The sequence below is a fragment of the Lissotriton vulgaris genome, chromosome 2_1 (genome assembly GCF_964263255.1).
Source record: "Lissotriton vulgaris chromosome 2_1, aLisVul1.2, whole genome shotgun sequence".
Taxonomy (NCBI): Eukaryota; Metazoa; Chordata; class Amphibia; order Caudata; family Salamandridae; genus Lissotriton; species Lissotriton vulgaris.
This window is the reverse complement of record NC_141687.1, coordinates 868,616,282-868,641,751: the sequence shown is the minus strand read 5'-3', so window position 1 is coordinate 868,641,751 and position 25,470 is coordinate 868,616,282. Positions and strand designations below refer to the sequence as shown.

Here is a 25,470-nt window from a genome sequence, read left to right as displayed (position 1 = left end):
CTCCGAATCTGGTATTGCCTTTCAAGGCAATTGTTTCCTTAATGCTTGCGACTAGTTTCAAGGATTCTTTAAAGTATAGCTATTTCAACCTATCTCCTCTTACCAAATAGGCAGACCTGTACAACGCAGCATCAACCCTGCCCCTCTATGTTACACTACTTATGCGCCCTACTCCCACCCACTCCACTGAGAGGTGTTCTATACCTCATTAACAGGACGTCTCTGCCCTATTAAGTTAGGTTGCCAACTCATGATTGAGTGTCAACTGTGCAGTGTTCTTTGGTCATCGCTATAGACCTGGACAGAGGTAGAGAGGAGTGCAACACGTCACTTCTGGTGACAACCACGCAACTGCAATCCACCCATTACAATCCACGCAACATTACAATCCAAATAATGCCACTCAAACACCACATAATTTGCCGCCACATACACTATTATATACCACATGAATACACCCCACATAAATCCACTCTATATCACATAGTAAAAATAAACATACCATGCCACATAATTCTACTCACCACACTATTTCATGCCACACTATTCAACTCCACAAAGAAATTCCACACCACAGAAATTTAACACCAAGCCACATTGCACTTCACATCATTCCACTATATTCAGTATTCGTAAAGCGCGAACTACACACCACATACCCAATTTACAACAATTGATCATACTGTAAAATTCAGCAGCACGACAATTAAACTCACTATATATCACTTCACAAAATATAACAATTACACTCCAAATAATTCCAGACCACTCAAATACACATAAGTGCTATTCACATAATAGAACTACACAACATGCCACATAACTCCACTATACAAACCCACCCCACACAATTAAACGCCAGACAATGCCACACCAAACTGCAACCCACATAATTCCTCTACACACCACATACATCCACTCCATAACATAGTAAGATATAATTTACGACGCAGATAGTGTAAGAAAAATGTAAGAAAAGTTAGAGCTAACAGATCTTGAACTTAGCATGTACCTTTTTGTTGTTTGTCATCAAAAAGGCAAAGCTAGCCACTCAATTACACGCCACACAGTTTAATTCCACATATTTCCAATCCACACCATACAATTAAACACCAAACCACAATATAACAATTAAAAACCACGCCACATACATCCAATCCACACACTTCCACACAGTGCCACACAATTCAACTGCACACCAACTCCACTACATACCACTCTACAACACAAAATAGCATTTAATAGAATTACAATCACACTCCACATAAATGCAGCCAACTTAATCACATAATTACTACCCAGTTCCACAGAACAAATCCACTCCATACAATTACACAACTAACCAATCCAATTCAATTAATTCAACTACACACCACATGCATACACTTCATACTACACGAGACGAAGACATTGCCAGCTACAATGCCAATGGCTCCAACTCAAATGCGAGACAGATTGCATTGCAAATGCTTGTTTTTATTGTGCACCGCAGATTTTTCTGATAAAAACAACCAAATACTGCAGCACAAACAGAAATATACTTAACACACACTGAACACTTGGTTCTCCTGTACAGAAAGTGAAACAGTCAACAGCATTTGCTATTAGAATCCCATTAAATTTTTTTTTTTTTAAAACAAGCATACACATTCAAAACTTACTCGACTATGCATGGGTTATTAAAATCTCAGCACAATTTTAAGATCCGCAACCATGCATATCCTTGATTTTTAGAAACTAGTTTAAAGGCCGCTAGGGCATCACCCAAATGATTTATCGAATTCATTGCTTTCCTTTAACATATCCACATATTCATTAATCCTAAACATAGCCGCAGAATTTGTTTTACCGGGTTCACTGTCATTGTATATATTTTCCTTCTTATCCAAGGGCATGGAGAGCGCAATATTAATTTGTTTCAAAAGGAAATTTTAAAAAAAACGTAATTGCACTACCCCTTTTTGCCTGGCATGTTACACAACTTTGAAGTGTATCTGATTCCTACTAACCAGGTCCCAAGTACCAGTGTCTTCACCCAAAACTGTACAATTGTTCAACCAATTGGTAATACCTTCAGCGCCCCCCGGTATCTAGAGCCTGAAGTACTGCAGAGGGACTCCGAAGGGCTGCAGCACAAATTGTGCCACCCGAACTGACCGCTCACCAAACCCACTAGCAGAAATGCAAGAAGAGGGCTCACAGAACACATGGAGTGTAGGCTCACAATCTTCAGTGCAGAACGTGTTCCCAAACTACACGATGGCTTCGCTGAAAATAGGGTTTTTTGGTAACAAACATCTCTTCTTCACAAACCCACCCAGATTCCAGTGGTGGGTGTGTGAATACATGCACCCATTGGGCACCTTAGAGGTGTCCCTTGGAAAACCTACAAGCCTTTAGTGTTGACTGACAGGTCTCTGCCAGCCGATCGTTTACGGACCACCCAGGGTGAGGGCCGTTACATTCAGGAGGTCAGAAATAAAGCCTTCACAGGAAGAGGGTGTTAACAACCGTCCCCCCTCAGGAGGATCTACTGATTAGCACTCTTAGTCCTGCAACCATCAAATTAACTTCTGCCCTTGAAATGAACAATCTGGCTACACCGAGAGGAGACCGGACCCTTTTTCCCCCCAGAGCCCTCTGGCCCCGGGTCAGGCTGGAAATTAGCTAGTCTAGTTAGGCGTGGCCACCCTCAGGCTTGTACCACCCCTAAGGTGGCCTAACCTGATTTGGGTACAACTTTAGAAGTAGCCCTCTGTGTTAGCACACTTCGGAACTCTGGGATAGGGTTATGCCCACTCTCCAAAGGAAACTGTCATGAGGGGTCCATAGTGACCCCTAGGGTAAGTAGTAGATTGGCTCCTACCCTACACGCCCCTAGCAGGAAAGGAGATCCTGCCGACCTGAAAAGTTAAGAAGTGAAGAGTTGTATCCTGCAAGAAAAGAAGATTCAGCAACTGATTTGGCACCAACCATTCCAACCTGCATGCTGCCTTAGCCAATTACAATAAAAGTAGACTGTCCTGTAGCTGCTGAGTCCCAAAAGCCCAGGAGACATGCCAGCACTTCACCCAGGAACCAAGACCTCCCGAGAAGCAGTTGAACTGCTCCCCTGCAGGCATCCAAAGGCCTCTGTAAGGACTCAGTGACCAGAGAAACCATACAACTGAAGACATCACTGCACCCATTGTTTCAAGTCAACGTTGCCTGTATCAGCATGATCCCCCTAGACCTCCAGAGACCGAGCCCAACACTTGTGGACTCTCAGACATCACCTGCAATTTCTTCATTCAAGCTTCCCTCTACCGAGATTGCTCCCAATAAGAGAAACCAGAAAACTCCACTCATCGCGCCTGGGCCATGGAGAAGGGTACTAACTGTGTCCATATGCCGGGAGCATCAAAGGTCTGAATCCCCCGTTGGTTCAGTCCGATTAGTCCCCCAGTTGAAGCCCACAACCTCTTTACCAGCTACCATTCTCCAGAAGATAACATTGGGTACCAGATGCTGTTTTGCACCCATGGACACAGCTGCCTTGAACCTTGCTAACCACTCACCTTAAATGCTGGAGAAGGATCCCGCAAGTCACTATAAAACGTAAATGCTGAATTGACTTTTCCTTCCATAGTATAACATTGAGGCCTATAGAAATTGCTTTGTCAACTTTTTGAACTCTAAAATATTTATATAATTTTTTTTTTTTTTAAACGCACTTAAATGGTTTCTGGTACCAACGCATATATAAAGATACAGGTTATTTTTATAAATTGGTGTGGATCTCCTTCTTGAGTCGTGTGTTCGCTTATTGACTATTATGTGCATTGTTGGTTGTCTTGCACCCCTCTGTGATAAGTTTATGGCTGCTCAACCGCATTAGCCCCATAGCGGAGCACCTTGGGATTATCATAGAGTGCCAAGGTCTACTCATAAGAGAACCCCTGGACTCTTCACATGATAACATATCATTTAATATTTGATGTAAAGTCAACTTCCTACAGAAAACCTGAAAAAACATATCCTGGTTCCAGGTTGGACTAAAAGCTCTGCTAAATATCTTGACATTAATTATCGTAACTTTGTGCTCAGCAAACAAGCTTTACTTATGCCACTTCCTTTTTAAAATTGTAATTTTAAAAAAGCATTTAAAATCCGATCACGGTTACCACTGACTAATAGCGCTAGATTTTCTGTTAATGCTTTGATTCAACTCAACATCCAAACTTTGCAAAACAAATGTCTTTTCATAGTACATCGGTAACTGAACCAACAGTAGTGCCCCCCCTTATCCAGCAAGTAGTAGATGTCTTAGCTAGGATTAAAATGGCCACAATCTGAGAGTGTGTGGAGTTGATGCCCACAGATTTTACTACTCTCCATTATCTATTCACCCAAGCCCAACTTGGCATTCAAGGACCCTATAAATGATCCAACTAAGTAAGAAAACGCAATTATTTGTGTACCAATAGCATTTAAGAGAGGAGACAGCGAACAATTAAGTCCACAATTTTCAAAGTAAAACGAGCACTGACAAAGCCAATAGGTCTTACCAATCCAAGAGCTATAGGCTTTGCTAATGTATTTTAGCAATGTTGCACACCAGAGTGGCTGCTGTTCAGCAGGGCTAAAGTTAACGGGGTATAGACACTGGCGGGTAGGTGGCATAGAGCGGTGTAGGAGAGTAGAATAAAGCGTTTTAGAGTAGACTGGCGTAGAGCAGTGTAGGAGAGTGAAGTGGTGTAGAACGTCAAGGGGTCAGTGTGGCAGAGGGTCAGTGTGGCAGAGGGGGTAGAGTGGCACAGAAAAGTAGTAGTGAGTTAGAGTAGCATAGAGGGGAGTAGAGTGTTGTAAAGTGGACAGGAGCATCAGACTGCAGTGGCCTAAAGCAGACTGGTAACAGTGCAGTTACGTAGACTGCATTAACAGTAGGGTGGCTCAGTGTGCTTCAGAGCGTAGTTGCATAAAGTGCAGTAGAGTGCAGTGGCACAAAGTAGTAGCGCAGAGTGCAGCAACAGCAGAGGGCTAAAGAGAAGAATTTTGAGGTGTAGCAGGTTTTAGACTATCAGACTCTGAAAAATCAAAAAGTTACATTAAACCAGCAGGTCTAGTGACTTAAATAATCTACTCTACCTATATATAATGCTCCTGACCCATAAACTGGTTTCAAATGATGTGATTGTGGGCAAAATAATTTAATTTGAGCCGCCATGTTTTTCATGGTCACATATGAGCACCTTCAAATGTGCAAGTTTGTGTCTGCTGTACAAAAAACCGTTGGTTTGATTTAATAGACTAAACCTTTTTCGATATATAATACAAGTCTAAACACATATAGAATACGTGCGACCCCTTATGTGCCCCTTCGTTCATTAACAGCATTTTCATTAGGACGGGCAGGAGTGTTTCTCAAATTATGTTTAAAAACCATGTCTTTTTGTAACTAAATGACAAAAGCATGAAGTGGTAGCACACATTTGTTATCAGCAAATTTTACATTGAATTGGCCACAACGTTTCACACTGACATGCAGATTTACAGATAAAAACTATATAGTGTGCAAACAATTGGAAAATAGAATTTCTGCAAATGTGTCATACACATCACCTAAAATTTTCTGGACTTTTCTTTAGCTCCTGTTTAACTCCGTTTACATCACATTTCTCAATTAACAACCAAAATGTGCTTTTGTAATTCCTGATATATTTTGAAATAGTTTATAATATTAATGTACAGGGTATTTATTTAAAAATGGTATGAGTTTGAGAAAATTAACTGACCTATTCAGACAGCCGGGGGGGGCGTGGCTTTTAATCCTTCAGAATCCTGCAGCCTAATCAACTTTTGCTGACCTACTGCACCGCCTACCTGATTGTGGGGACGTTTGGAACTTGTTGCCGCCTCTCCTGTTTATTCCGGAGCTCCCGAGGCAGAGATCGGGGCCACTGGGCTGGAGCGGAGGCCGGGGGCCGCAGCACAGGGGAGGCGCCCGCGGCGGAACATCTTTCGCCCTCCGGTGAGTGCACCCCTTGAAGGGGGGGGGGGGGGGGGGGGGGGGGGGGGGTCGGCTTCTTGCCGCCCGTCCCGCTCCTGGGGTGTCGCGGCCTGCCTGGGGCCTAGTGCCTGCTTTGGCCCTGGTCGGCGGCCGGGTCCTAGCTGGGGCGCGGGCCTGTCGGGGTAGTAGCGGAGGTGGTCCTGGGCCCCATCTGGTTCGTGCCTCCCTTCGTGGGGCTCGAGCTTTAGGGCCCTGCGGGCCGCTGTCGGATTGGGCTGGGGTCCTGCCGCGGGCCCCCCCTGGGTGAGGCCTTTAGTCCCGTACTCCAAACCAGGGTCTCTGACGCAGAGGACGCCGCCACCCAGGATAGACACAAATTGCTTCAGATGGACAAAATACTGGCTGTCATCCGTGTAAAGAACGAGGACTTGGCGGAGCACTCCCGTCGGAGCAACCTCCGCCTGACGGGCCTTCCTGAATCCACGAATATCTCCAAGATGGAGGACTACATGGAGAACCTCCTCAGAGAGCTATTTGGCGACGTTCTCTCATCCTTCTTTGTGGTGGAGCTCACTGGGGCCGCGCCCTCGTCCTGGCATGCCCCCACGCCCCATCGTGGCTAAAATATTGAATTTCCGCAACCGTGATGCCATCCTCTGGGCGGCCTGGGACAAAGGCACCATCACCCACCAGGGCAACACTTTCATTTTATCCAGACTACACCATGTCAGTGCAAGCCGCGAGGAGAGAATTCCTACCAGCCAAGAAAATCCTCCAGAAACACGAAGTGTCCTACTCTTTGGCTTATCCGGGAAAACTGAGGGTTCGCCAAGGCAATAAAACGTTTATTTTCCCTGACCCAAGGGAGGCTCTCTTTCGCCAAGCGCCTGGACAAGGAATCCAGACACTCCACCACTAGATCTTCACGTGAGGCCACCAACCAGCTGAGTGACAATGACTGATGGGCTTTACAGGCTATATGATGTTCGCTGTTGCCATTTGCCACTCCTTTGCTGACCGGGGGAGGGTCTCGTCCTTCCCTCCTCTTTCATTCCTGCCATTTCTGGGGCCTCCCCTTTTATTGCGTATTGTATAATGTATTTTAAGATGGTACGCCGATGCGGTGCGCTGCCTTTTTTGTTCTCCGTTTTTCCTTCCCCCACAGGTAGACTTTACCATTGCCTATGCTTGGTGTGCCTTGGTAGTGTGGACATACTGCTTTCCTTTCGCTCGCCAAAAAGCTGCTGTCCTTCTCGAGCTTGGCCACCCGGCCTCACTGCGGGGGTGTTCACAGAGACCTGCCATGCCCCACCAGGGATGATTCCCAACTCTATGGTTTTGCTGCCCTGTCCAAGTTCTGGGTCCCTGTGGTGGGGTGGGGGTGGTCTCAACCTGATTAGGGGGGGTTGGAGTGGGTGGTGGTGGGAGGGGGGGGGGGCGCTTTCTGCTTGTTCTGTTCTGAGCTGACTTCGGTCTGCGACCTGTGGGGGGGTTGGTCTTGTTCCTTTGTCGAAACTGTGGTTCTGTCGCATGGTTCTCTGGTTGATGCTATGTGTACCTACACGCTCCGACGCTCCTACCATGCCTGAGGTTTTCTCTGAATTGTGGGGGGTGATGTGTGGGGAAGAGACATGATCTATTGCTGGTGAATGTGTATGGCCCCAACTACGATTCCCCAGATTTCTACGCTTTGCTGGCAGACAGCTGTAGGCAGTTTGTGGGCTCTAGAATGCTGTGGGGGGGGGGGGACTTTAACTTAGTGCCGAACCCAGAACTAGACAGATCGGCGGGCCCCACTAGATCCCCGGCTGCTTCGGCATTGCTTCTATTGTCGGAATGTCTGAAGCTTGACTTGCTGGATGTGTGGCGTCATAGACACTCAGGGCGGGGTGGGTTCACCCATTACTCGGCCTACCATAACCTCCATACACGTATAGATTACTGGTTTCCCGCTCCCTGCTTGACGCGGTGAAGGGGTGTACGGTGCTGCCTCGCACACTGTCTGACCACTCGCCACTACTCTTGCTACTGGTGGCTCCTCCTAGGAGGTTTCCCCCGTATTCCCTCCTAGATGAAGTTTTCAGAGGGGAACTAGCCGACGACATAGAGGCCTATTTCTCACCCAATGTGGGATCGGTGGATAGCGTACAGGTGCTTTGGGATGCGTTTAAGGTGTACATCAGGGGGATGACTATGGCAAAACACTCCGGGGTGCTCAAGGCTATTAGGCGCCGGCTGCAACTCCTTGAAACACAACTCTCCGATCTGGAACGGCAGGCGGGAGTCTCGGGTGCTGCCACAGACGCAGACAAACTTAAGTCTTTGCTAGAGGAATTTCAAGAGGAGGCGGATAGGGAAATTAAACATATGGGCAAATATGCCACGGCGCGCGCGTATGGGGAACGGGGGCGTCCTGGTGCTCTCCTGGCCAAACTGATGCGCAACAACAGGCCCCCATTGGTGATTGAGGAATTAGTGACTGCTGCTGGGGAAGTGGTGGCGGAGGAGCAGGACATACTAGCGGAATTTCACTCTTACTATACGGCACTCTACTCTTCGAGAGATAGCCACCTTGAGGAGGAAATCGACGACTATTTAAGTTACATCCAAATGCCCTTCTTAGCCGACTGGCAGAGGGAGTTTCTTATGGCCCCAATCCAAAAGGAGGAGATAACGGAGGCACTGGAGGGCATGAAGTCTGGTAGTGCTCCTGGAGCGGATGGCCTCACAGTGGCGTTTTACAAGGCCTTTCAGGACAAACTCGTCCCGTATCTGATGCTTCTGTTCGATGACATTTGCCAACAGGGCAGCATGTCGAAATCCATGAGGGAGGCGCTACTTATTACCATCCCGAAGCCGGGTAAACCCCCTAATCAGTGTGGCTCTTACCGACCACTGTCGCTGATCAATGTGGACGCGAAACTGTATGCAAAGGTACTTGCGACCCGTTTGGCGCTCCTGGTCCCGGACCTGGTTGCCCCAGAGCAGGCTGGGTTTGTCCCCTCACGCAATCTCACTTATAATATCCGCACGGTATTGGGCACGATACAACACGTCAAGCAGGAGAATAAGGCGGTAGCCATCTTCTTAGACATGGAGAAGGCCTTCGACTCTGTTGAGTGGTCGTTCATGCTTAGGGTCCTGCGTAAGTTTGGACTCGGTGAACCGTTTCTACAAATGTTGGGAGCTCTATATTACAAGCCCACTGCGAGATTAAAGATAGGGAACTTAGTGACTGCTCCTATCGAGATTGGAAGGGGCACCCGTCAGGGCTGTCCCCTTTCTCCGCTGTTGTACGCCATGGTGGCGGAACCCCTCGCCTGCGCTATACGAGAGTATCATCGGTTCGAAGGGATAAACTTTCCGACGTACCAGATTGGTATCTCAACTTACGCGGATGACACTCTGCTATATGTCCGTGACCCGGAGACAAACCTCTCTGCGGTGCTGCGGGAAGTGGTAAGATTTGGGGCCCTATCGGGCCTTCGGGTCAACTGGAACAAGTCGGTGGCGTTGCCCTTGACTCCGGTGACACTCCCATTTGACTCGGAGTACCCATTGCAGTGGACCACAGACTCCATCCGCTATCTGGGGATACGCATACATACGGACCCGGAGATCCTGATACGAGAGAACTACGGGGTCGCCTATTCCAAACTGGTAGATGATGTCGAAGTGTGGTGCAGACTCCCGCTTTCTCTCATGGGCAGGATAGCGCTCATGAAGATGGTAGTGCTCCCCAGGTTTCTTTTTTTATTTACGAATATACCGGTGGTCCTCTCCAAAGCTTTTTTCCGGCAACTTACTCAGACGCTCATCCGCCTTGCGTGGGGGGGTAAGCAGCCGAGGGTGCAGTGGCAAACGCTCATGCTTCCGTATGAGCAAGGGGGCCTTGGGGCTCCAGACCTGGAGCGGTACTATAGGATCGCTCAGGGAGCACATCTTCACTCATGGATTCATGGGGATCCTGGCGTCCCTCATGTGAAACTGGAACGTCTCTTTACAGACCCCATCCCTCTCCCGGCCACAGTATGCTATCCACCCGATAGGAGGGTCGGCAATCTGGATTCTATCGCAGCCACGAACCATGCTTGGCATGCACTGGTTGGCTCCCGAGAGAGTGTGCTGCTGTACTCCCCCTTCCTCCGTGTGGAGTGGGCAGTCTGGTTGGCCCCGCTGACGGAGAAGGGCGTCCTGAAGGCGCTACGTGAATTGGGTATTGTCACCGTGGGAGATCTCTTTTTAAACGGCACCCTGAAGACGTTGCAGCAGGTCCTTCAATCCTGCGCTGGGGCAACACTGTTACATATCTTTCAATATCATAGGGTTCGTAGAGCGGCGCTGGCCACATTGGGCCCGGAGTTGGCTGAACCGCAGGAAGTGCCGGAGCTCACGTATGTAATCAAGACCCCCTCTTCTCGCAAACTGATAACGACTCTCAGGACACTGGGTGATAGACATCGGCAGTGCCCCCCCTCCAAGGCTCGATTGGCCTGGCAAGCTGACCTCCAATCTCCTATCTCAGACGAAATGTGGCGCTATTGCTCTACCAACACTAGAAAGATCTCGCTCAACAGTCGGCACCGCCTGATACACTTTAAATTCCTGCAGCGTGTCTACTACACGCCCGAAAGGCTGCATAGGTATGGGCTGAGGGAGTCGGCGGAATGTGAGCGTTGCCACTTTCACACGGCAGACTTTCTCCATATTGCCTGGACTTGTCCCACTATTCATAAGTACTGGGTAGAGGTCTTTGCGGATCTCAGCACTATTTTAGGTGAGGAGATTTTGCCCGGCCCGGCGCTCGCATTGCTCGGTTTTTCCAAACCGCTGCCGGTGGCACTGCGGCGGCTTGCGGACATGGCGTTACTGATGGCAAAGCGCCTGGTTGCCCTGTGTTGGATGCGGGGGCCAGTTCCCACGAAGAAGCGTTGGGAGGCGGACTTACTTTACTGTTGCACGCAATCAGAGGTGTATAGTGAACTACTTCCTCCGAAGAGTCGCCCCAAGAACTTCTGGGGGTTGTTTAGGGCGTTTCAGAGCGCGCAAGGGGATGGTGAGTCAGATCCTGAAGGAGTGGAGCTGGATGTGCTGCAGGAGGATGGGGTTGCGGCGGCTGAGGATGAGGAGAGTGGTGGTTGAAGGCCTAAATGTTGTGAGTGAGTAGTGGATCGTGCCTGACCTTAACGATGCTACGCATTGGAAGGGTGCTCGGGACGGCTGTCCTGGTTGTAGGTAGATGCTACCCCCACTGAACTTTGTTTCGCCCTCGTGGGCATGTGAGTCGACGCACATGGCCCTATTGAGGGGTTTGTGGAAGTGGTGAATGGTGGGAGCGGGCGAGTGGACACGAGTTTAGGTAGTCTGGCTAGTTTTTGGGGTGGGTGGGCTTGTGTTTGAATGGGGGTTTTGGTTCTTGTATACACCTTCTCCTGGTTTCCCTCTTGTGAAACTCCATCCCTGGGTCTTCATGCATTTACTACTGTGTGCCTGCACTGGTCGTATCGTCCTGGCACACTGACCTGCTCTTGGAACGGTCACCGCCGACGCCGCCGGGTGGGCTTTCCTTGGACATATTGAGGTCAATCATCTGCTGCTTCCATGGACTGGTGCTACTGCTCGCTTCTTCTACACCTGCAGTTACGCCCCCAGGCCTCCGGGCTGTTGGTATCATGGCTGTGTGTTTTATCTTTACCCAGGGATTTGAGAGTGACCTCTTGCTGCCGCCGGCCTCTGGGTTGTAGGCGATGATGGCTGTGTGTATGACTCGAAGGTGTAATAAAGTACAAATTTAATAAAAAAAATAAATTAAAAAAAATTGTGGGGGGTGGGTTGGTGGTTTTGTTCTCTTGATAGTATTGTGGCTTTGTCGCGCTTCTTAATGATGCTCTGTGTTACCAGCTGATCTGTTACTCCTACTATGACATGTTTGAGGTCATTTCTCCCTTTGCTTTGCAATGAATGGATTGTAGAGGGAGGAGATGGGGGGTGAGGTGGTTTCCCAGTGGGATAATTGACCTGACTAATTGCCTCTATGTTGCCTCTGTTTAGCTGTGTATGCTCCATTATATATGCCATGCTTTGCTATGCTTGCAGTTCGGTTCTTTCGCATCTGGCGCGATGTGCTCCCCGATATGGTCCGACGTCCGCGCGCTGCGGCGATGGCTTGGCCCTCTTCATCCGTCTGCGGCATCACACTGGCGCGCCTGTCACTGCTCTAGTACTCTGCTCCCCAGGTTCGCCACTCTGCACCCCCTGGATTGGCTGGTTTTCCATTGGGCTGCAGGCTGTCATGCTTCCTTCATTGGAGCGCCAGTCTGCTATGCGGCCTGGCTAGACTCCCCAGGCAGTGTCTCCCTCTTTGCATTCACTCATGGCTAACTTGAAGTGTTGGACATGGAATGTCCGAGGCCTGAATGACTATCGCAAGGCTCGCCTAACCCATGCTCATTTACAACGCCACTGCGTGGACGTCGGTCTATTGCAGGAAACCCATCTACTTCCCAGCTCGGTTTCCTGGCTACGGGCTCACTATTTGGTGGAAGCCCACTCCTCGACATACTCCTACGTAGGAGGGGTATCCCTTTTTCTGCGCCGCGGCCTCCCTTGGCAGACCTCCAATGCCTGCGCAGACCCAGAGGGTAGTTATGTGATCTTACATGGCCTCCTGCTAGCGCAACCAGTTACCATTGCCGCTGTGTATGGTCCGAACTCTGACGACCCCGACTTCTTCCACCACATCTGGCATCTGATTTCCTCTTGCGCTCCTGCAGCCATTATCTGGGGTGGGGATTTTAATGTCACGCTCTCCACGGCGCTGGACCGGCCGGGAGTCTCCCGGTCTAACCCGCGGGCCATCTCCGCTATGTCTTCTATCCTTGCCGACAATGCGCTCTCGGATGTTTGGCGCCATCTGCGCCCGGACTGCCGGGAGGGAGGGTACCTGCATCACTGGGGCGCGGAGCTGCGGGTCGAGAATAGACTTTTGGGTCGCCTCGCCAGACGTCCTGTCCTGGACGGTTGTTGCCACTCATATGGCCCGCACCCTTTCCGATCACGCGCCGGTCCAGCTCATCCTTCGGCCCCCTGGCTCTCAGCATCAGGCTTTTTCCTGGCGTCTTTCCCCGAATGCCCTCAGGGACACGGTATTCAGGGACGAAATTCAATCCTCCATCACTACCTTCTTCGAGCTCAACGTGGGATCGGTTGACTCTGCCTCTACCCTCTGGGAGAGCTTTAAAGTGTTTATCGTGGTGAGTGCATCTCTAAGCAATCGGGCGTCCTCCGGTCTATTTGTTCTGCGCTTGCTCGTCTGGGGGGGAGAGATTCGCGACTTGGACGCAGCTCTGTTGCTCAGTCCCAGCCCTGAAGCGCTTGCGCTTCTGCGCTAAAAACACACCGAATTCTCAGACAAGGCAGATCGTGAGCTGTCCTTTTTGGGCAGAGAGGGCTGTGTCCGCCGCTTCGGGGGATCGTCCTGGGCGCACTCTCGCCAACCTTTTGCGACCCCGCGAGCGGCTTCTTAAATCACCGCCCTCAGTGACGGTGGCCCGGATCGCACCATGTCCTCGGAGGAGATCAGGGCCCGGTTTGCTACGTTCTATTCCAATCTTTACTCCGCGGGCTCTTCCCCTCCTCAGCAGATTTTGACCAATATTTCGAGTCTATCGACTTAGTCTGGCTGGCGGATTAGCATTGCAAATTTCTCGATGAGCCCCTCGAGGGAAGAGATCCTGGCGGCAATCAGCAGCCTCCCGAGCGACTGGGCACCGGGCTTGGATGGCTTGCCCGCAGCCTTTTATAAAGCGTTCGCCGCGCTCTTGGTCCCGCATCTTGCCGCTACGTTCAATTAATCCTTCGATACTGGTATGTTCCCGTCGTCTCTCCGCGAGGCCTCACTCACCCTCCTTCTTAAGCCCGACAAACCTGCTGATCGCTGAGACTCCTACCGCCCCCTCTCCCTCATTAACATCAACAACAAGATCTTTGCTAAACTGATTGCCTCTCGCCTTTTAATTATTAATGCCCACCATTGCTCTGCCCGATCAATCTAGCTTTATTCCGGGCAGGGCCACCTCACACAATCTTCGAACCATCTTTTTTGTACTACACCAAATTAACCCTGATCTTCCGGCTGTGGCGGCGTTGCTTGACGCCACGAAGGCGTTCGACACTTTGGAATGGCCCTTTCTTTTTTACATCCTATCCCAAATGGGTTTCAGTGCCCACTGTCTGCAGAACATTTGTTTACTCTACACTGCTCCCACAGCTCGACTTCGTGTGAATGGACTGGTGTCGGATCCCATCGCCATCTCTCGCGGCAGCAGGTAGGGGGTGTCAGTTGTCACCCATGCTTATTGTTATGGGGCTGCGGCAGCACCATACCCACAGGGGTATCTGTTTTTCATCTCGCTCCCTTCTGGTCTCCATGTATGCCGATGACGTTACTCTATGTTCGGCACCTTCGAGAAAATCTCAGTCCCTTGGTGCGGGAGGTGATCCGGTTCGGCGGGCTGTTGGGCGTCAAGATTAGTTGGAATAATTCAGTGCTCTTTTCCCTGACTGACGCCACTCATTAATTTGCGCCAGATTACCCTTTTGAATGGGCGGCTGGCCCCACACGCTATCTGGGGATATGGCTGAGCAGAGACCCGAATGAGCTTTGGAACTTCAACTTTGGCCGGGCGGTAGATTGGCTGGAGTCTAAGGTCCCCCAGTGGAGCCGGTTGCCACTCTCTCTAGCGGGCGAGTTGCCATAGCCAAGATGGTGGTACTCCCCAAATTCCTTTACCTCTTTTCTAACATACCCATCCCTCTCACTTCCTATTTTTTCTGCAGTCTTCGATCGCTGATAGTGTCGCTGGTCTAGGCCGGGCGACAACCCAGGATAGCTTACAACATTCTAACTTTGCCTATGTCGGCCAGCGGGCTGGGCGCTTCAGATTTTAAATTGTGCGCAGGCTAGTTTTTCACTTTTGGCTGCATCCTACCCCTTACCAGCCCCATGTTGCAGTGGAGCTGGATGTCGCTTCCCTCTGGTCTCTATCCACTGCACTTTTCTCTCCTGCGGTTCGTCCCCGGGTGGAGGTCAACACCGTTGAGACCCTACGGTGGGCATGGCTATATCTTTGCAGTCTATCAGGTCTTTCTCTATCCGCAAACGCCATGCCCATCGTCAATCACCCGGATTTTCCGCCCCTGCAGTCTTCCAGCATGTCTAGTCACGCGGCATCTCGTGGACTAAAGACCATTGCGGATCTGTATCCGAATGATTTCTTTTACTCCCTCTCCGAGTCCCCTTCCTTGATGGATACGCTCCTCTTTTATCAACTGCGTGCCACCTGCCTGAAATTGCACCCTACCTTCCTGAGTCCGCCGCCCGCTTTCCCGGCACTGACTTTATATACACTTCGGAGTCCCCGCGCAAGCTTGTCACCAGATTGTATGCCTTCGCGCTGGAAGCCTCCCTCATCGACTCTGGAGCAGGATGCGTGGAGCGCAGACCTTGGCATGGACATCTCCGACACAGACTGGTTGTACTGCTGCAACCAGACCACTAAACTCTCCCCAAATTACCGGCTCCGCCTGATTCACTTCAAATTCTTGCATACGTTCTATCGCACTCCGGCGTTTCTTCATAGCTTAGGACTTAGTCCGGACGACTCCTGCAGGCGATGCTGGGCGCCAGCCGCTGACTTCGCTCGCCTGTCCTGGCTTTGCCAGAGGGTGCCGGAGTTTTGGATGGAGGTCTGCTCCACTATATCTGAAATCTCCGGCGCCGCTGTGGGCCCAGACCCCCCTCCTATGTCTTCTCAGATTTGTCAAGCCGTGCCCAGACGCTTCTATTCGGCTAATTGCTATGCTCCTGCTGCTGGCGAGATGCAGGGTTGCGATGTGTTGGGGCCGCCGGCCCGCCCTTATTGTTGCGGACTGGCTTGCAGATGCATCTCGTTGTCAATCGTTCCTTTCTGAATTCTGGGATCTGATGCCTGCTAAAACGCGCCCCGTTGAAATTTGGGGTCCCCTGGTCGCTTATCTCCTCTCCCATTCCTCGAGTGATACTGTTTCACCTGCGCTCCCCGCCAGCCCTGGATCCACGGCGGCCGCAGATGCGGCCAATACCCATTCTCCCCCTTACTCCCGCCCCATGCATGCACTGCCTGTTCTTTCCCCTCCCTGCTGTCGCTCCCGCGCTTCCTGCTGGCCCCTGGCTGCTGCCTGACTTTTACCCATCCCCTGTTTGGTCATAGCTGCACCTTTGATTCTGGAGCTCCCACCGGGCTTGCGGTACTGCCCAGTGGACTGGATAATCCGGGGGCACAGCGCCGCCACATTATTGTTTGTACCGACTGACGGCTGCCTCTTCACCACCCACTGTCTTGCACATGGCTGTCTTTGGAAAGGTTATTACACCCTGCATGGTGTCATGACACCTAGATGCAAGTAAAGATTGACAATGGACAGCGGCTAACTCTTAAAATCAGTACTTTTGATGGTCTAAAACAAAACTGCGCATTGACCCCCCATCTCTTCAATTTATTTATGGCCGACTTGACCCAGAGCCTAGACCAGACCAACGCTCATCCACCACGACTAGGCCATCTGCGTGTTACACATCTATCCTACGCAGATGATGTAGACCTTCTCAGCCAGAAAAAAAATAGGCTTGCAACGTGCTTTCGTGTCGAACTGCGTTGTCACCTTGGCCACACGAGCCTACTTTTGTAGACTTTTGGTGACTTGCCTGCAGGCGACCATTTTCACCAGTTCTCACGGGCCCCTCCGGGGCATATCTTCCAGCATGGCGGCTAGGGCCGACAACGAGAAACGGAAAACCAAGGTGCCCATTCGCGAGGGACCGGTCCAAACCAATATCATGGATCGTTATACCCAATCTAAAGGATCCCTCGTGGCGCCAGCCGCACCCCGGAGGACGCCAAGGAAGACCCAACTGCGCCTACTGAACTGTCTCTTCAAGACATCATGAGCGCCATTGCCAATATAAAGGAGACCATCGGCCAGCAGTATGAGGCTCTGGCTCATAAAATCGGCACGGTTGCCATAGATGTCACATTGATCAGAGCCAACTTGTCTAAAACTAACGAGAAAGTGAAATCGTTAGATTTGAAGACTTCTAGCCTTAGGGCCGATGTGTCGGAACTTCAAACTGAAAATCGGCACAAACTGAAATCGGCAACCTGAAATCATCCAACGATCTCATGTCTCATCGACTGGTGAATTTTGAGAATAGGGCAAGACGCAACAACATCTGCGTCATAGGTGTCCCTGAAAGCCCCGAGAATCCTTCAATGGACCTCCTGGTGGAGGACCTCATACTGAACCATCTTGCCCCTACAGGACTGGGCAAATTCTTTGCAGTGGAGCGTGCGCACTGTGTCCCGGGTAGAAAGCAGAGGCCGGGCGCCCCTCTGAGGCCTATCATTGCCAAGCTCTTTCATTTCAGAGACCGGGATGCTATCCTGCAGGCCTAGAGGGTGAGCGGCCCGGTAAAATTCTAAAACGCTACAGTCAACTTTTACCCGGACTTTACTCAGCTCGTCCAGAGGCAAAGGATGGGTTTTCAGGGTGTGAAGCGAAGACTCCGAGACTTGGGCCTGAAATATACTATGTTGTTTCCTACCAGACTTCGTGTTGAGTACGAGGACCGGACATTTTTCTTTGAACGGACAGAGAATGTGAGTGACTGGCTGGATTCTCTGCCTGCCCGGAACGACCGAACTGAGTGCCCTGGTGGCGCCGAGGGTGGTGAGCCAGAACAGAAGTGACGATGCGGTCCCTGATTTCCGAACACTTGACTTTTCACGGCTTGGTTCGATTATTTTACCATTGTTGTATTTTATTATCGTATACCCGAGGGTGGTGGGGATAGTGGGTCTCTTTCCTCCTCCAGGGTTCTTTTTGTAGATTGGTGTAATGGTAGGGAGACAGGCACAGTGCAAGTTGGGGTGGCTTTCTAGTCTAATGCAGGGGTGGGGGGGGGAGTTGTAACGGGATTTGGTTGGGGGGTGAGGGGGGGAGTGTTTGTGGGTTTGTTTTCTTTTCTCAAGGCAACGTATTGTTCTTTTCTATGATCCGATTATTGTGCTCTTTGTGGGGTGGGTTCCACATTTCTTGTTGGGATGGGGGTAGTGGGTTGAGGCTAATACCATGGAATGTCAACGGGTTGGGTGATAGAATAAAACGGGGAGTGGTGCTGCAATTCTTGCATCGCCTGTCCCCAGATGTCGTTCTTTTACAGGAGACACATCTGGTGGGAAACACGTGTCATGCAATGAATAGGTGGGGTTACCATCTTGTTGCACACTCTGGGTTCACCACTGGTTCTAGGGGTGTTGGCATTCTTGTCCGGTCCTCTCTCCCCCTGGAGATAGATGACTTAATCTGGAGGTTGATGCATCCAGCACAGAGACAATACACCTTTCACTCTGGGGCCCATGGAAGTCTTTCCAGACTTGATAATGTTCTCATGCCGGCGGCACAGTCCCCTTCTGTCAGAGAGATCAGACACCTTGCCCGGGGCATCTCAGACCATTCCCCAATGTGGCTTTGTATGGATACTAGAGTGTTGTACAGGGTGAGTCGCTCCCATAAACCCCTGGTACTTACGTAAGTAATACCAAGACCCGTGCTAGTTTGATAAAGTCCCTGGATCACTATTTCCTTGAAAACAATGGGTCTGTGTCCTCATCTGTGTCACTATAGAAAGCCTTCAAGACTGTCATTCGTGGGCATGCCCTATCCTTAATTTCTGATGCTAAGAAAACTAAGAGTCAAGAAATTGTTCGTCTTGAGGCAGAAATAGTCGAGCTGGAGAGTGACTTGGAATCAGGCGTTACCCATGCTAAACTCCACGCCCTAGGTTCGAAACAACTGGATTACAGGTCCCTTGTCACGGTTGCTGCCAAAATAATGCACAGGGAGCAGCAGGGCAGATTGTACGATGTTGGGGACAAGACGGGTAAATTGATTGCGCGGCTTGATAAGAAAGAAAGGGCGAATCGTGTGGTCCCCGTGATTCAGAATTTGAATGGAGAGTGTGTGACTGATCTGAGTGAAATAGTGGGGTGTTTTGCGGACTATTTTCGTACAGTGTATTCTCCGGTCTCTGATAGAGATGAGGAAGACTCATTTGTTGCTACGTAATATTGCGCTGCCACGCCTATCAGAGATTGACCAAGACCTAATGGATACTCCATTGTCGGCGGATGAGATTGCAATCGCCATTCGTTCCGTTCGCTCTGGCAAGGCCATGGGCCCGAACGGTCTGCCCATTAAATTATACAAATTGCGTCCCGATAAACTCGCACCGTATCTCCGAGATATGTTCCTGGAGTCGCGAGACCTTGGCTCCCTCCCTTGTGATCAGCGTTTAGCTACAATTGTGGTAATTCCGAAGGAGGGGAAGCCTCTGGATCGCTGCGCTTCGTACAGGCCCATCTCCCTGTTGAACGCCGAACCTAAAATCCTAGCTAAAGTTTTGGCTAATCGGCTGATCACAGTGATTGGTGACCTGATCCATCCGGACCAATCTGGTTTTATCCTGCATCGTAACACCGCACTCAACTTACAGCGTTTGCACGGTGTCCTCACGAGGGCGGGGTCTCTTCAAGAGCCAGCTATCTTGGCTTCCTTGGACGCCACAATGGCCTTCGACACTATAGAATGGCCGTATCTCTGGGCCGCCCTCGCGAAATTTGGTTTCGGGTTTGAGTTTATCGGGTGGGTGAAACTCCTATACGAGGAACCGCTGGCTCAGGTGGTCGTTAATGGCAGAGTATCGGATTCCTTTACTCTTGGGAGGGGTACGAGACAGGGTTGCCCGTTGTCTCCACTGCTTTTTGCGCTTGCCTTAGAGCCTCTTGCTGCTTGGCTCCGATGGGAGCCTTCGATAAAGGGTATCCAGTGGACTCTGGATTTTGAAGACCGGATCTCGCTTTATGCTGACGATATCCTGTTATACCTTACCTCCCCCCGAAAATCGCTTAATGTTTTGTTCGATGTTCTCACTTCGTTTGGCAAGAATTCAGGTCTAGTTATTAATTGGACTATATCCTGTGTCTATGTAATTTCGGGTGGTCTTCCCCCCTTGCCTCGTAGATTTCCCATCCAGGTCTCGCAGACGGGATTCAAATATTTGGGGATTTTTATATCATTAGACCCCGCTGTTCGCTATGAACACAATTTGCTTCCCCCTCTCCAGAGGTTGAAAAACTCTACGTTGTTCGTTGGCGTAGATTGCCACTGTCGCCGCTCGGTCGTGCTTTTTAAAATGATGTCCCTGCCGCGTTTTCTGTACGCACTCCAGAATTCATGCGATATCATCCCGGCGAGCTATTTCCGGAAGGTGGAGAGCTTGCAGAGGCGGCTTGTCTGGGACGGACGTGCAAGAATCGCCCTCGCTAAGCTAACCCTCTCCTGGTATGACGGGGCGATGGCGCTCCCAGATATCAGGTGGTATTATTGGGCCTCAGTTGAGCGCAATTAACCACGCAATGTATGCACCCAGCCCAAATCCTGCATTTGAGATGGATAAGTATCAGTTGCCGGGTGGGAATTACAACAGGTCGCTCTACTCCAAGGTGGCAGGGAGAAATCTAACAGGTCCCACTAAGATTGCTGTACGAGTCTGGTGTGATGCAAATGCGGCCCTGGGTTGGAAGGATCGACTGACACGCGCGACTCCTTTGTATGCGTCTGAGAGATTGGGATGCCTCTGGACAACGAAAGGTTTTGAGAAATGGGATATGATTGGTATTAGCAGAGTGGGCGACCTCTGGGCTAAGGGTGCTGTTAAGACATTGCAGAAGGAATAAGAGTTGAGTGACAGGTAGTTTTTTTTAGATATGCACAGGTTCGTCATGCCTTGACCTCTGTCTTTGCTGCTGATGCCAATATCCCCGAGTCCTCCCCGCTGGAAGATAGTGTGCTTGATGGTCATGTGCCTGATAATACGATTTCACTAATATACAAGAAATTGATCAATAACCGGGCATATCTCCTTGTATGTCTCAGGGAAATCTGGACCGGGGATGGGCTGGAACTGGACGATGAAGACTGGCAGTCTGCATTATCTTCACCTAAGGAGGTGGCTATTCCCGCCCGTCTCCATCTCTTCCAACTTAAAATTCTCCATTGTGTGTATGTCACCGGTCCTAGTCTGGTTTCCATGGGTTTTTCTGCTGATGGGTTATGTAAGAGTGGTTGTATAACGAGCGCTACCTTCCTCCATATTATTTGGGAGTGCCCGGGTTTTGGAATCGTGTGCATGCAGTGATGGTGTGTCACCGGAGTTGCGTTGCTGCCCGAGGCCCGGCGATGTCTGTTGAATGTGTGGGAACCAAATGATTATAACGTCGCTCAGACCCGGTGGGCGACCCTTGGGAACATGATCGCCAAGAGAGACATTGCACAGTTGTGGGGTTCCCGGCGGCCGCCCACTATGTCAGAATGGAAGGAGAATATGGATTGGTGCATGTTTAGAGAGAAGACTATTTGGCTAGGGTCAAGCCTGGGGCGTGGACCAAAATCTGGAGCCAGTGGAACGCCTATCGAGGGAACATATGTACACCCCTGTTGGAGGACAATCCAGACATTTCCTTCTCCCCCTGATCCGACATTCCATGTCTTGTTTAAAGTTTGTACCTATTTTTGACTTCCCCCCTGACCCCCTCCACTACATATTAGTTTGCACAACTTTGCATTTGAAGGTCCCTCCCGTACAAGCACAATTTTGTGTACAATGTCCTATGCCTTGAGACTTGTTTGTTTTCTTTTCTTTCTTTTCCTTTTTTTGTAAAAAACAAAATACTTCATCATGGCTCTATCCTGTGTTGCTACGAATCTTATCCTGCATTGCTGCCGGGCCTCAGGGATGTCGGCGAAGGAGCTGTGGTATACACGGATTGCTTCTACTTTTGCTAGCGGCCAGCCCCTGTGGTTGTAGGCCCGTGTGTGTAACCGTATTTAAATGCACAATAAAGTTTAAAAAAAAAACTACAAGCGTGTAATTGGTTTACCAATCAACGCATCACCTGCACAAGTACTTGAATTCGGACTGCAGTCCCAGGTACTGTTGAAAAAGTATGAGACTGTCAAATTCTGGTATGATGTCTGGATGAACCCGGAAATTGAGGTCTATCGTGCCATGTGGGATGCAATCTATAATAGTCCTAACTCCCAATACGCCAAATTCTTAAAACTCTCACTTGAAACAACTGAATTTGCGACACTTTGGGAAACTAAGCTTCCGGTTGCATCGTTTAAACAGGCAGCAAAGAAGGCGGACAACAACAAGCACTCACTGCTCAATGACAAGTCAACCCTGAGTCATCGCACACATGCCTGGATGACAATTCAATCATATAAAAAGTCCGCACCGGCTGCCTATTTACAACTCGCATTCTCAGCGCATATTAAACATAAATACCTTAAATTAAGGTTGGGTAACCTCCCAACAAACGCTGATCAACCTGAATGGCGGACCCAAAAATAAAAGGGTGCGAATTATGTGGCGCAAGAAAACAAGATCTAATTCACCTGATCTGCATCTGTCGCGCACTCCTTCCGGAACGACAGAGAAGGCTAAAGGCCAAGTTCAAGGAAATTGGAATACATACCTGTCGGTCTGCGATTATATAAATCATGTGCACTAGGGATCCCCAGCTTATCTGCGGAGCAGTCCAATTTATTACCAACTTCGAGAAAAAGAGAAGAACTTTGGTAAAGTCTTAAATTACACCATAAACCCTCATAATTTATGCGACTGCTCCTTTCTGAAGAACGAGATTCATTTTAAGATTTACTGTATTTGTAACTGTAGACTAAAGTTTATATTGTGCCTTTTATGTAGACTAAAGTTTATATTGTGCCTTTTAAATACTCTGCATTTGTATATTTTTTAATGGTTTTTATTAACTATACAATAAAGAAATTATTATTATGTGTCATGATACGGAGCTCATGTCTTCCCATGTGATGTTGTACTGCCATTTTTTCCTTCAGAAAATGGCAAATAAAGGTTAAAAAAAAATTAACAAAAAAAAAAAACTGGACCTATTCAGACAGCTCATTGACAAAATCCTTCAACTCTAGTAATAGATAAACCTTTCCCAAGCCGCAATTAGTAAAAAGTCAAACTGATATTTGACCTCTTTCTTTGAATAGACAGCAAATGTGCCAAGATAAAAACAAGATTTAACCCCTTCGCTGCTGATGACGAGCTTAGCTCGTAATCAGCCACGGTGGTCGTGTGCGGATGCTGAGCTCGTCATGTAACGCGGTATTTTTAAAAATGCCGCACAGCGGGAAAAATAACCGCTGCAGCGATGCGGTTAAAGGAATCTTTTTTGCTCATTCACTTTCTGAATGAACAGAACAACTGTTCCTTTCTAGTCTTAGTTTACTCCCAGATGGGACTAGTAGGTGCTAAAAAATAGCTCAACCTAAAAATTCTCTTGCAATTGCGAGTGGGGAAGACTATTTTTTCGAGGTCTGAATGTAATCCTGGACAAGTATCTGAATTCATGGAGCTATTTTCTTCATAATTACTTATGATAGCTCATCATGGCTACAAGTCTATCCACATGATAGGCACAGCATGGTCATCAGGGTAGAGCAGGCATGTTTCTCAAATCATTTTTAAGACCCATCACTTTCAATAAATACACAACACTCCTTTGCAATCAGCAGATTTCACATTGAAATAGCCACAAAATTTCCAACAGACAAGCGATTTTACTGGTAAAGCTATATAGTGTACAATGCTCTCTATACATTGGTCCTTTGAACATCAAGTGCTCTGATTTGTTTTGCTCATTTAAATCTTTGATTAAAAATCACAATAGTAAATAAAAAATGCTTTCATAATTACGGATATATTTTGGAATGGGAAACATCCTTTAGCACAACGCAGGAATCATAATCATACTGTGCCTTTACAGTGCCGGCAATAGAACAAAAGTTTCATTAGCACACGTTTAGTACGCAAGTCTTATCAAAACTTGCCAGGGGGTGGGGTGGGGGTGCAGAGTTGGTCAGGTGATGTTGGATTTAAAGTCCAACACCTTCCCTACTGTTGCGCAGACTGGAGTTGGATTAGTAAACTATACTAATCTGAAGTCTAGCAACCCCCTAAAACAAGTCATAACGACTTGCGCACAAAAAGAAAAAGACTTCTAACAAGTTTACTCCAATGCGGGCGTTAAAAAGGCACAAGTGCTAAACGCATGCGTGATACAATTGTTTGAAATATTTGTACTATTCATTTGCAAGCTATTTAAATGAGTTATTTTTCAAAATCTACATCTTACAGCCTTTGTTTTACAATGATTGTCAGACTGCACACGTGACTAAAACCTTTAATTGTACTAAGCGAAAGAAAAATAAGACCCATTTCCAAGCAGCAATTAGTAAAAGAAATTGACATTTAACCTCTTCCCTTGAACAGATAGCAAATGTGTCAAGATAAAAACAAGGATTTAAAGGCATCTTTATTGCTCATTCACTTTCTGAATGAAAAGAACACAGATCCCTTTCCAGATGATGTTCACTCGGAAGAACGGACCAGTGCTAAAAATAGCTCTACCTGATAAAATCTAACTTGCCTTTGCAAGTGGGAGACTACATTTTTTGAGGCCCGAGTACAGTGGCATATAGTGCAGTGGTGCAGAGTAGTTGGTGTAGCGTACAGTAGATTGTTTCAGATTGAAGACGCATAGAGTGGAGTAGTAGCATAGAGTACAGTGGCATAGAGTAGTAGCAGCCTAGAGTGCAGTGGTGCATAGTGGAGTGGGGGTAGAAATCACTGACAAATTATAGAGTGGTGCAGAGTAGAAAGGTATTGAGGGGGGAGTGGCATACAGTACTTCAACATGCCAGCAGTGCTAAAGTCAACCCTGGCGGTAGGCCATTGTGAAAAACAAGTGATTTATCTTTTCTTCAGCAAAGCAACTGAAACCGTTCGAAGTTAGAAGCACAACAATTAGCAAAAAAAAGTCACGATGACCTTCTTACAGTGGATTGAGATCTCAGTCCAGGTAAAGTTAAGCGCTCCTTTGCCTATGCAAAAACCTCCCGCATTAGCTCCAACTCACGTTATCCACGCTAAACAATATTCCGATACTGGTTACAAAGCACCACTGTACCAAAACACAGGGATTCTCAGTCTGGCTTTTGTAGACGAATGCTTCTCCAGCTTTTACAAACGCAGACAGATACAGCATTGTAGCACCCATGCAAGCTTCATTCAGAGTAAACCTCCAGCACACAGAACTAGTTGAGATATACCACAACATTCTGTGCCTAGTAGCTGCCACAGCATGATGGCAAAATTCTACAGTGCATCTGGAAAAACAACAAGCTTGAGATATACTACAAATAAGATAACGTTAGTAGCTGTAAACTGTTTGGAGATCTGTGGATGAACGTTTAACTCTTTCTGTGGATGAACGTTTAACTCTTTA

At 48.7% G+C, this 25,470-nt stretch overlaps 1 protein-coding gene across 4 annotated transcripts in view; it reads right to left on the bottom strand.

Annotated features, from left to right (window-relative positions):
- Positions 1–25,470, bottom strand: part of INCENP (inner centromere protein) — a 212,983-nt gene that overhangs the window by 185,669 nt on the left and 1,844 nt on the right. The gene's annotated exons all lie outside the window — the stretch shown is intronic.